Below are 9,936 nucleotides of genomic sequence, written 5' to 3' on the forward strand. Positions count from 1 at the left end.
AATTTTCAGAGAGCATTGGGTACATAAAGGTACAGAATACCACCATGGCCTGCAGGTAAAGGTGGTACTGGCTAAAGGAGTTCAGCAGGTATAGGATGCCTGATTCTGACCCCAAACTGATCTGTGTTTCATTTAGTTCTGTTTTTCTCATTTTCCTGAGAGTAATAATCAGAATACAAATTATCAGGAAATGGCAGAATCCTCCAATGACTTGTCAGAATTATTATTGAAGGCACAGTCAGGAGGAAGCCACTGGAGACACCTCTTCCTACAAAAGCAACAACACATTCTTGGGTTATTTGAAGATATCAAAGCCACGATAAAAGACCTAAAAAGTACATCCGGGTGAATACCTTCAAACCATTCATATTCAAATCTTTAATTTGCCTTGCAAAATTTCTGATGAGTTTTTAAAAATTATTGGATTCTTGAAATTAAACAAACCATATCCACTAGCTCTAATGCTGTTGTCTTACTGGGATAAACTAACATGGCTCCTTGTTACTGGTATGGGCTATTGAATAAGTTAATTTTTCCCAATAAAACCAATAGTATCCTTTTATTCTTTGTATTAGTTTTGCTACTTTAATAAATTACCACAAATACAGTGGTTTAAAACAAACCAAAAAATATATTATCTTAAAGACACAGATGTCAAGTCTAATTGACATCATTCCTTCTGGAGATAATCCTTTCCTTTGTCTTTTCCACATTCTAAAGGTTATCTGAATTCCTTCATGAGTGGCAACAAATCATTCCAAACTCTGCTTCCCTCATCATATCTTGTGTCTGACTCTGAAATTCCTGTATCTGTCTTATAAGAACCTTAGTGATGACATTGTGTGTACTGGGTTAAGCTAGGGCAATCTGCCCATCTCAAGACCCTTAAGTTAATCATCTCTGCAAGGCTTTTTTCTATGTAAAAATTGTATTCACAGGTTCTGGGGATTAGAATGTGGACATATTTTGGAGCTGTTGGCCTCCCACATTCCTGTATTCTTGCTCTGTATCACCATTTAATTCCTAGTATGGCCTTACTCTTACGGTGACAATTATATAACAATGAGAATATTATGATGTTAATCCTAGAGAAGTATTTTATGTTACATATAGATATGTAAATGAGAGTATTATAGGGTGGGAGATAACCCAGCAAGACAAAAGACCTTATTAGTATTTTATTTCAGGAAAACTTCTGGAATTTGAATAGTTTGTAAGCTCATCAAGATATGACCTCTGTAGTAAGTGAATCCTGCTTATTTTTATTCTGCTACAGCAAATAAATGCCTAATATTTGGAAAGATACTTAGGGTTTTGAATACATCAAAATGTCTTGATGCAATAAAAAACTGAAAATTGGATGGGTCACACAGTTAGAAACAACAACATCATGTTTTTCAACTAGTTCGAAGACATGATTGAGGCGATGATTCTCAAAGTGTCTATGGTCAACTGGAGATAGTCTTTGAGAAGCATAGCTCTCACAGTTGGAGAATAGGATCATTGCTTGAGAGAGAAAAGCCATCCCTTTTGTAGTTAACCTCATAGAAATATCTCTTGACATGCTATTAGACTCTGATAAAAGTTTAACAAATGATGATGTGATACCAGACGCTGTTATCAACACCTTTTGGTTTGGGTACTGTTATGGATGTTATGCTATGTTTTCTAAATCATTTGTCTGTATGGTGCTGTTTCTCTTAAAGCCAGATTATATAAGACCAAGAATCAAGAAACAGATATGAGATTGTAGGAATGGTGACTGTAAAGTACATGCTTTTGTAACCAGGGGCATGGGAGGCAACCCAAAGAGCTCCCAATTCCCCAATCTGAAGAGGCTCTTGGCCTCTTTTACCCTGAAGAATGGGGAAAAGGGCCCCGAGGCCTGGTGAGCTTACCAATGTAATAAATATTGTGGACCCAGAATTTTGCTGAGAGTGATTTATTAGACACACACACACACAGACACACAGACAGACACAGACACATACACACACACACACACGCAGAGAGAGAGAGAGAGAGAGAGAGAGAGAGAGAGAGAGAGAGAGAGAGAGAGAGAGAGGGGCAGCTCCCAAGCTGCCATGAGAGGGGATCCAGAGAAAAAATCCATATAGGGAGGGAACAGCAGGATTTCAACCCTTGAATTATTCCTTCCCCATTCAGATTCTCATCCAATGAGAGGAGTTCTTTCAAACTTCCCCTGGAGTGATTGATTTTTGATCGTGACATGGGATTGACTGCTTGGTCCACAACAGAGGCCCCTCCTCCCAGAATTTTCCACGGGCTTTTTAGACAAAGGAGCTGACCTGGATTTTTCCACCTAGCCAGCACGTGGGAAACCTGGAGAAAGAACTTTACAGTTGAAACCTCTCTGGTCCCCAGATGGAGGGGTGTAGTCAGGAAACTCCTGCCTTTGAAACCACGCCCCTCATGGACCTAGGAAGAGAGGTTTTACTTTAACACAGTCCCTCATTTTGTTCTTTTCTGAAATAAATCCCATCTTTGCCACTCTATAGTGTTCTTCCAATAGAGCAAACAAACATGGTGAAATTACACTGGAAGTTGATAATGCTATGTGGCCAACTTAGGCATTTTGTGGCACCAGATCCATTGACAAAAACTAATTTGAACTGCTTTAAAATAGGTTTTCTGTTAGACAAAGAAAGTAGAGAAAAATAAAAGATTGGGGGCATACAATTTTAACTAATATAGCAGTTGCAAATGTTAAAAGATTGCAAATTCTAAAATGTTACGCAGGATTATTTCAATTTTTTTTCAATTAAAGTTTAAGGTAAAGCATTTCAAACAGCTAAGTTATTAGGCATGAGGAAGCGGAAAGTAAGAAGAGGAACACAGTAAATACAAGTTATAGATTTATACAACTGTAGAAATATGATGATATTTGCTTATTAGAGTCTATTATAATTATTCTATATTTCCTCTTATTTATCTATACTGTAATAAAGGAAACACTGATTGCAGCCACATGTGGCTATATCTATAAAGAACCCTCTCCCCACCCCACCCCACGACAGGCCCCAGTGTGTGGTGTTCCCCTCCCTGTGTCGATGTGTTCTCATTGTTCAGCTCCGACTTATAAGTGAGAATATGCAGTGCTTGGTTTTCTGTTCCTGTGTTAGTTTGCTGAGGATAAGGGCTTCCAGCTCCACCTAAGTGCCTGCAAAGGACATGATCTTGTTCCTTTTTATGTCTGCATACTATTCTGTGGTATATATGTATACATTTCCTTTATCCATTCTGTCACTGATGGACATTTGGGTTCATTCCATGTCTTTTCTACTGTGAATAGTGCTGCAATGAACACTGATGCACATGAGTCTTTGTATAGAATGGCTTTTATTCCTTTGAGTATATACCCAGTAATGGGATTGCTGGGTCAAATGGTATTTCTTGTCCTAGATCTTTGAGGAATTGCCATACTATCTTCCACAAAATACCCAGATAATGGATTGATAGGTGCAGTAAACCGCCATGGCACACATTTACTTATGTAACAAACCTGCACAACCTCCACATGTACCCTGGATCTTAAAACAAAAATAAATTAAAAAAAAAAAAAAAAGAACAAGAATAATTCACATCATTCAGAGATCATGAATCTTCTTCAGGAACCTGGAGTTTGGACTGACTGACTTTTGGGAAGGGAAGGAGTCTATGTATCTATCTCTCTAGATATGAATGATATATGATAATAGTATATAGTAATGTGATAAATATATACATATATGTACATATAAAATAGTCAAGGATACTAAGCAAATTGTTAAAATGAAACAAAATGATTTTGTGTTTATGTTGAGAAGCCACGGAATTCAGTGGGTTAATAAGTGTTTTTCCAAGCATATTTTTATTTCCAACCTCTTTTGGTAATAACGTCTTTTGGAGAACTACCCTGCCCAATCTCATGTGGGCTGCCCCTGTTTCTACCTGCTCAAATTGTGAGTCTATGACCCAAGCTAATTAAATTGGACACTGTCTCCCATGAAAGTTAAACTTCACAAGAAAGACACACAATATAACATATTTGAAATTAGGATATTCTACTGAAAACATATTGAAGAAAATAAACATTACTTCCTTCGAAACAAGTTTTCAGCCTGCCCTTTCTTAGATTGTATTAGGATTCTCTCTTTTTTCAGCTACCCAGTTGCCTCAAATAAATTTATTTTATAAATCGTGACAAGGTCAAGAAGGTTACATTGGAGCAGTGCTCTCCACGTGGAGTCAGTGCATTCTAGAGACTGTGAGAATGTCCACTGAAATGAGGACAGAATATGCAATATCAATGTCTCTATATCTACATGTATTTTTAAGGGTTAAGGTTTGTGTATAATTAATAGAAAACTTGACACTGAAAGCCCCCTTAGTTATTATGTCAGAAGATCCTGTGTCAAATATGTCACTGATGAGAGGAATTATCTTAAAGGAAGAAAGACCTACAACTCAGAGCTTCAGAGGCTCATACTCACTATTTAGTTTGTTAGTGTTATTGGACTATCACAACTTACATATCTTAAGTTAAAGGGATTTATAGACTATCTTATCTAGTTATAACTGTATATACCCTCAGAATAATGTGTGGGTTTTTTGTTTGTGTTTTTGTTGTTGTTGTTGTTGTTGAGACAAAGTTTTCCTCTTGTTGCCCACGCTGGAGTGCAGTAGGGCGATCTCAGCTCATTGCAACCTCTGCCTCCCCGGGGGTTCAAGTGATTCTTCTGCATCAGCCTCCCAAGTAGTTGGGATTACAGGCACCCACCACGACTCTTGGCTAATTGTATTTAGTAGAAACGGGGTTTCATCTTATTAGTCAGGCTGCTCTTGAATGCCTGACATCAGGTGTTCCACCCGCCTTGGCCTCCCAAAGTGCTTAGGTTACAGGCATGCACCACTGCATCTGGCCAGAATGATGGTTTTAAACTACTCCCTTGAAGACATATCGATTGAAAAATAAAATATAAAAGCAAGTAGATAAAAATACAAAAGCATAATTGAAAGTTATACTCCTACTCTCTGCTATGTTATTAGTAATATTATTAAATATAGGTTTGTTAATTAATGATCTATTCACGTACGAGCAAAGGTTAGGTAAAAAGCATCAGGAAAAATTAGTAGAGTACTAGACACACACTTCTAGAAGGAGAGAGGCACTGAGTAGAAGGGACTCAGTTGATTAACTCATTAGAGAAAATATAGGATAACCAGCTATATACAGAAAAATATAGTCCATGGATGGGCAAAGGATGAAGTATCATAAGAGAGGACATGGAAAACAGAGTTAATGCAGTCTTGAGATCAGCAAAAACATCTGAATCAAGAGCAGGAGCAAAGCAGTGATCTTTATGTTTACTGGAGGAAAGACTTTGGAATAAGATTTGCATTACAAAATGACTGTTATTCCCTTTAAGATATACCAAAAAGCCAAGTATGGAGAAAAGTTGAGAACAGTAATATCTAAGATTCAGCCTGGAATGTTTTCTTATTTATTCTAGCTAGTGTATATTTAACAGCAGCTTAGTGAGGCGAAGTTAGTAGAACATGGTCAGAATCAAACTAATGCATTATCCTTGTTCATATTTTAAGTTTGCTTTATTGAATAAAAATACATTATAAACTATTCAATATTATGATCGGATCAATTTCAGATACTATATTAAATTTCAAGATCCAACTAAAGGATCACTATTGTGAGAAAGAGTAATCATTTCCTTTGTTTTTAGAAGAATGACTGCAACTCCACAAGCTGTAGGAAATGACATTTTATGTGGTACACAAGGACAGAGCCCAAGTTTTCTCCTTTATTTTCAGCAGAAATTTCAGTAGTAAGTAAAATTAAATAATGCTATTATTTAGTTGTTTATAGAATAATAATTGTTTTTAGAAGTATCAAACTGATATGGAATAACTGGTGGAATGTATATTTCTTCAAGTTTAAATGACATTGCTTTTCATATTTTAATATATCTAAAATTAGCCTATATCTTACTATTTGATGACATATTATAGTTACACTTGGTCTGGTGATGGACATGACATACTTATTCCTTGTATGCACACAAACTTGGTTATTGTTCCTGGTCATCTAAGCAGAAAAATGGAGCTCCTCCATGTTTCAGTCACACACACACACACACACACACACACACACACACACACACACACACAGAGTTCAGAAACCTATAGGAACTTTGTTTGTTGTCTGATTACCTTCCGTTGACATCTCTTAGTAAAAGGAAAAAAACAACAACTACATACAAAAAGAAAAGGATGCCAGCAACTTAGGAAAATATACCAAACACAATCTTAAGCATTGTTTTAAAAATGCTGCATTACCAACTATCTTTATGCCCTAGAGGAAAATAATGTGCAGCAATTATAGAAATCTTACTTCAAGTCAAACTATGTTTCAGAAAACTTGAATTGGGAAGAAATTTTACGAATAACTTGACTACTTAATGTTTCTTACATTTCACTTTTACGTATGTTCAAGAGTGATATACAAGAAATATATTTGCAAAAATATGTAAAAAAAAAAAAGACACTTCTCAAAGTAAAACATAAGCAGCCAACAAACATGAAAAATGTTCTAGATTACTAATTATCAGAGAAACACAACTCAATGAGATATCATCTTACAACAGTCAGAAACACTTTTGTTAAAAAGTCAAATAACAGATGTTACTGGGAATGTGGAGGAAAGGAAACACTGTGGAGAGTATTTCAGGAATTTCTCAAAGAAATAAAATTTGAACTAGCATTTAATCCAGCAATCCCATTACTGGGTATATAACTAAAGAAAAATTGTTCTACCAGAAAGAAGCATGCTTCCATATATTCATTACAACACTATTCTTGATAGCAAACACAGGGAATCAACCCAGTTACCCATCAATGATAGATTGGATAAATAAAATGTTACAGACACACACACACACACACACACACACACACACACACACACACACACACACTGTAGAATACTATGCAGCCATGATAAAGAACAAAATCGTGTTCTTTGCAGCAATATGGGTGCAGCTGGAAACCATTATCCTAATCAAACTAAAGCAGGAACAGAAAACCATATTCTACAGATTAATACTTATAAGTAGGACCTTCGTGGAGCATGGTGGCTCATACCTATAATCTTAGCACTTTGGGAGCCCTAAGCAGGTGGATCTCTTGAGCTCAGGAGTTTGAGACCAGGCTGGGCAACATGATGAACCCTTGTCTCTAAAAGAATATATAAAAAATTTGCAGGATGTGGTGGCTCATGCGTGTAGTCCCAGCTACTCAGGAGGCTGATATGGGTGGATTGCTTCAGCCTGGGAGGTCAAGGCTGCAGTAAGCTATGACTGTACCACTGTACTCCAGTCTGGACTACAGAGCAAGATCCTGTCTCAAAAAAAAATGATAGGGAGGAGCTAAATATTGAGTGCTTATGGATATAAAATTGGGCACAGTAGACACTGGACTGGGAAGGAAGAAAGGGGGCTAAGTGTTGATAAACTACTTATTAGTTATGATGCTTACTCCCTGAGTGACAGGTTTAATAATAATACAAAACTCAGCATCATACAATATTACCTTTGTAACTAACCTGCAACTCGTATACCCCTGGTATCTAAAATAAACATTGAAAAAAATAAAATAAAGATGCAAAAATAAAAGCCTATATTAATAATAATAAAGTAACATTTTCAATTGATTAGAAAGTCCTAAGTTAGTAAAATTGTAGTGGTAACTTAAAATTGATGGTATTTTAGATGAGAATATATGCAAATTTCTACTTCTTCCCATCAGATATGATATGAAGATATCTCTTAGGAATACATCACCACTTTTCTATTACAGTGATACCCTGTTGGCATCTGGAAAATCTTTCTTGAATTCTCATTCACATTGTATTACTAAATAGGCTTTTATATTTCCATCTTCTTAGATGCTGGACTGCTGGACTGAATCCTTCATATTCCTTCTTTCCATTGTATCTTCCTTTCTGTGTTTTGATGGCAGAAGCTTGGAAAAATATATGTGAAGGTTGTAGAAATATGATTGAGCACATACATCAGAATGGTGGAATTTCAATGGAAAGAAGAATTGTACCCATTTAAGTTATAAATTATAAATATAAGGTCTTAAAAAAGAAATTCCTTAGAAAATATACTTTCTACTTTTTAAAGTAGAGAGTTGCTAAAAGTTTATATGAAAATCATCCAGCAACATCAGCAGTGTTCTCTATGTATCATAATATTCTCCAACATACATTTTATTAGAGGTTTATGTTTTAAATTTTATCTAATCTCCCTTGAGTCTATAAAAGCCCATACCATCTAACATTAAGAATGCACTAAGATTTATCGTATCTTATCAAAATTTCCATTTCAATATGCCTCATGGTAACATAATTATTATAAAATTGGAAATAATGCATGTTCAATGTACCCAAAACCATTTTACAACATCAATAGTAATAGAAATATGTGCAGAATATTTCATGCTTCTATTCTCTCTTGAGAATAACACTTTTAGTAATTTTCATATGTCATTTAGTTAACAAGACAAACAAAGTTGAGGATTTCAAGCATAATAACAGAAGTGAATGATTTTGATTGACTGGTACATTATAACTCTTATTACATACTGTGGACCCAGGATGTTCTAATAATTAGCCTGTCAAGTCAATTGTTAGTCTTCATTAAAAATGAATATAAGGGAGCAATTAATCTTACAACTTTAGCTTCATTAGGGCATTCTGTTTTTGTAGTTGGTTACAGTACAATGTCTCAATCTAAAGAATGTATCATTTTCCAATAGAAGGTTTCACCTTCATTATTTTGATTATGAATTCGAACTGCAAATGTAAGCTTATGTAATAACTTGATAAAAGTTCTGAGTTATTTATAATTTGTGTTTTGAAATTCACTATAGATATAAGACATCTTTTTCTACTCTTTTTCTTCACCTTAGCATTATGAGACTGGGGAATCAGAATGTCACACTCCTTGAAAGTTATTCTACCCTATGTGAATCATGTTTCTGAAAATGCTGACTCCCACAAAAATAGACAAGGCTCAAGGACTTTCCTATAATCCCAAGAAACATTAAAAATAAGTGAAACCCGAGTTTTTCTTACATAGCAAAGGTTAGATGAGTGACAATAAAAAAATTGCTTATTGGTAATCAGTTTCCAGCTTATACTGTGTTTTATCTTCTTATAGTGTCTGAAAACCTTCAGGTGAAACATGGCAGAGATCACAGAGATGGTATTGCTTCTGTTCTCTGTGTTCTAAAGAAATAGAGAGAAAAAATAATAATACTTAAAAATCAGTTCCTCCCTTTATTCACTGACAAATAATCCCATCACCTGGAAAATTAAAGAGAGAAAAAAGTCTGTGTATCCAGTAGATATTAAAAGAAAACATGGAACCATAGATGAACGAGCCCTGCAACGTGTGCCATTTTGTCAAACACTCCACCCTTACTCAACCTCGACTTATAAAATTCTATAGAGAAAATGTCATGTTCTCATTTGAGAATATATAAAAACTTCCACCATTACCAAAATATTACTCATAATAACCTGAAGATACTACTGCTATTGTTATGTGAGCCAACATGGTAAAACATGTTAAAGAGCATTGACGTAGATTAAACAGATCTGTTTGAGTTATGTGCCCCACTTCTCCCTAAGTTGGTTGGCCATGGGCAAAACACGTATACTTTAGCTTCATTTACCAAGTACTTTAGTTATCTTGAACAGCCATAACCAAATAGCTCACAATGCATAATTTAAATAAGAGAAATTTATTTTCTCACACTTAGGGAGGCAAAAAGTTCAAGACCAAAGTATCAGGAGGTTTGGTTTCTTCTGAAGCCTCTCTCCTTGACTTGCCAATAGCTGTCTTCTTACTGTGT

This window comes from Sapajus apella, unplaced genomic scaffold (genome assembly GCF_009761245.1).
Source record: "Sapajus apella isolate SASKATOON/1434 unplaced genomic scaffold, GSC_monkey_1.0 scaffold42, whole genome shotgun sequence".
Lineage (NCBI taxonomy): Eukaryota > Metazoa > Chordata > Mammalia > Primates > Cebidae > Sapajus > Sapajus apella.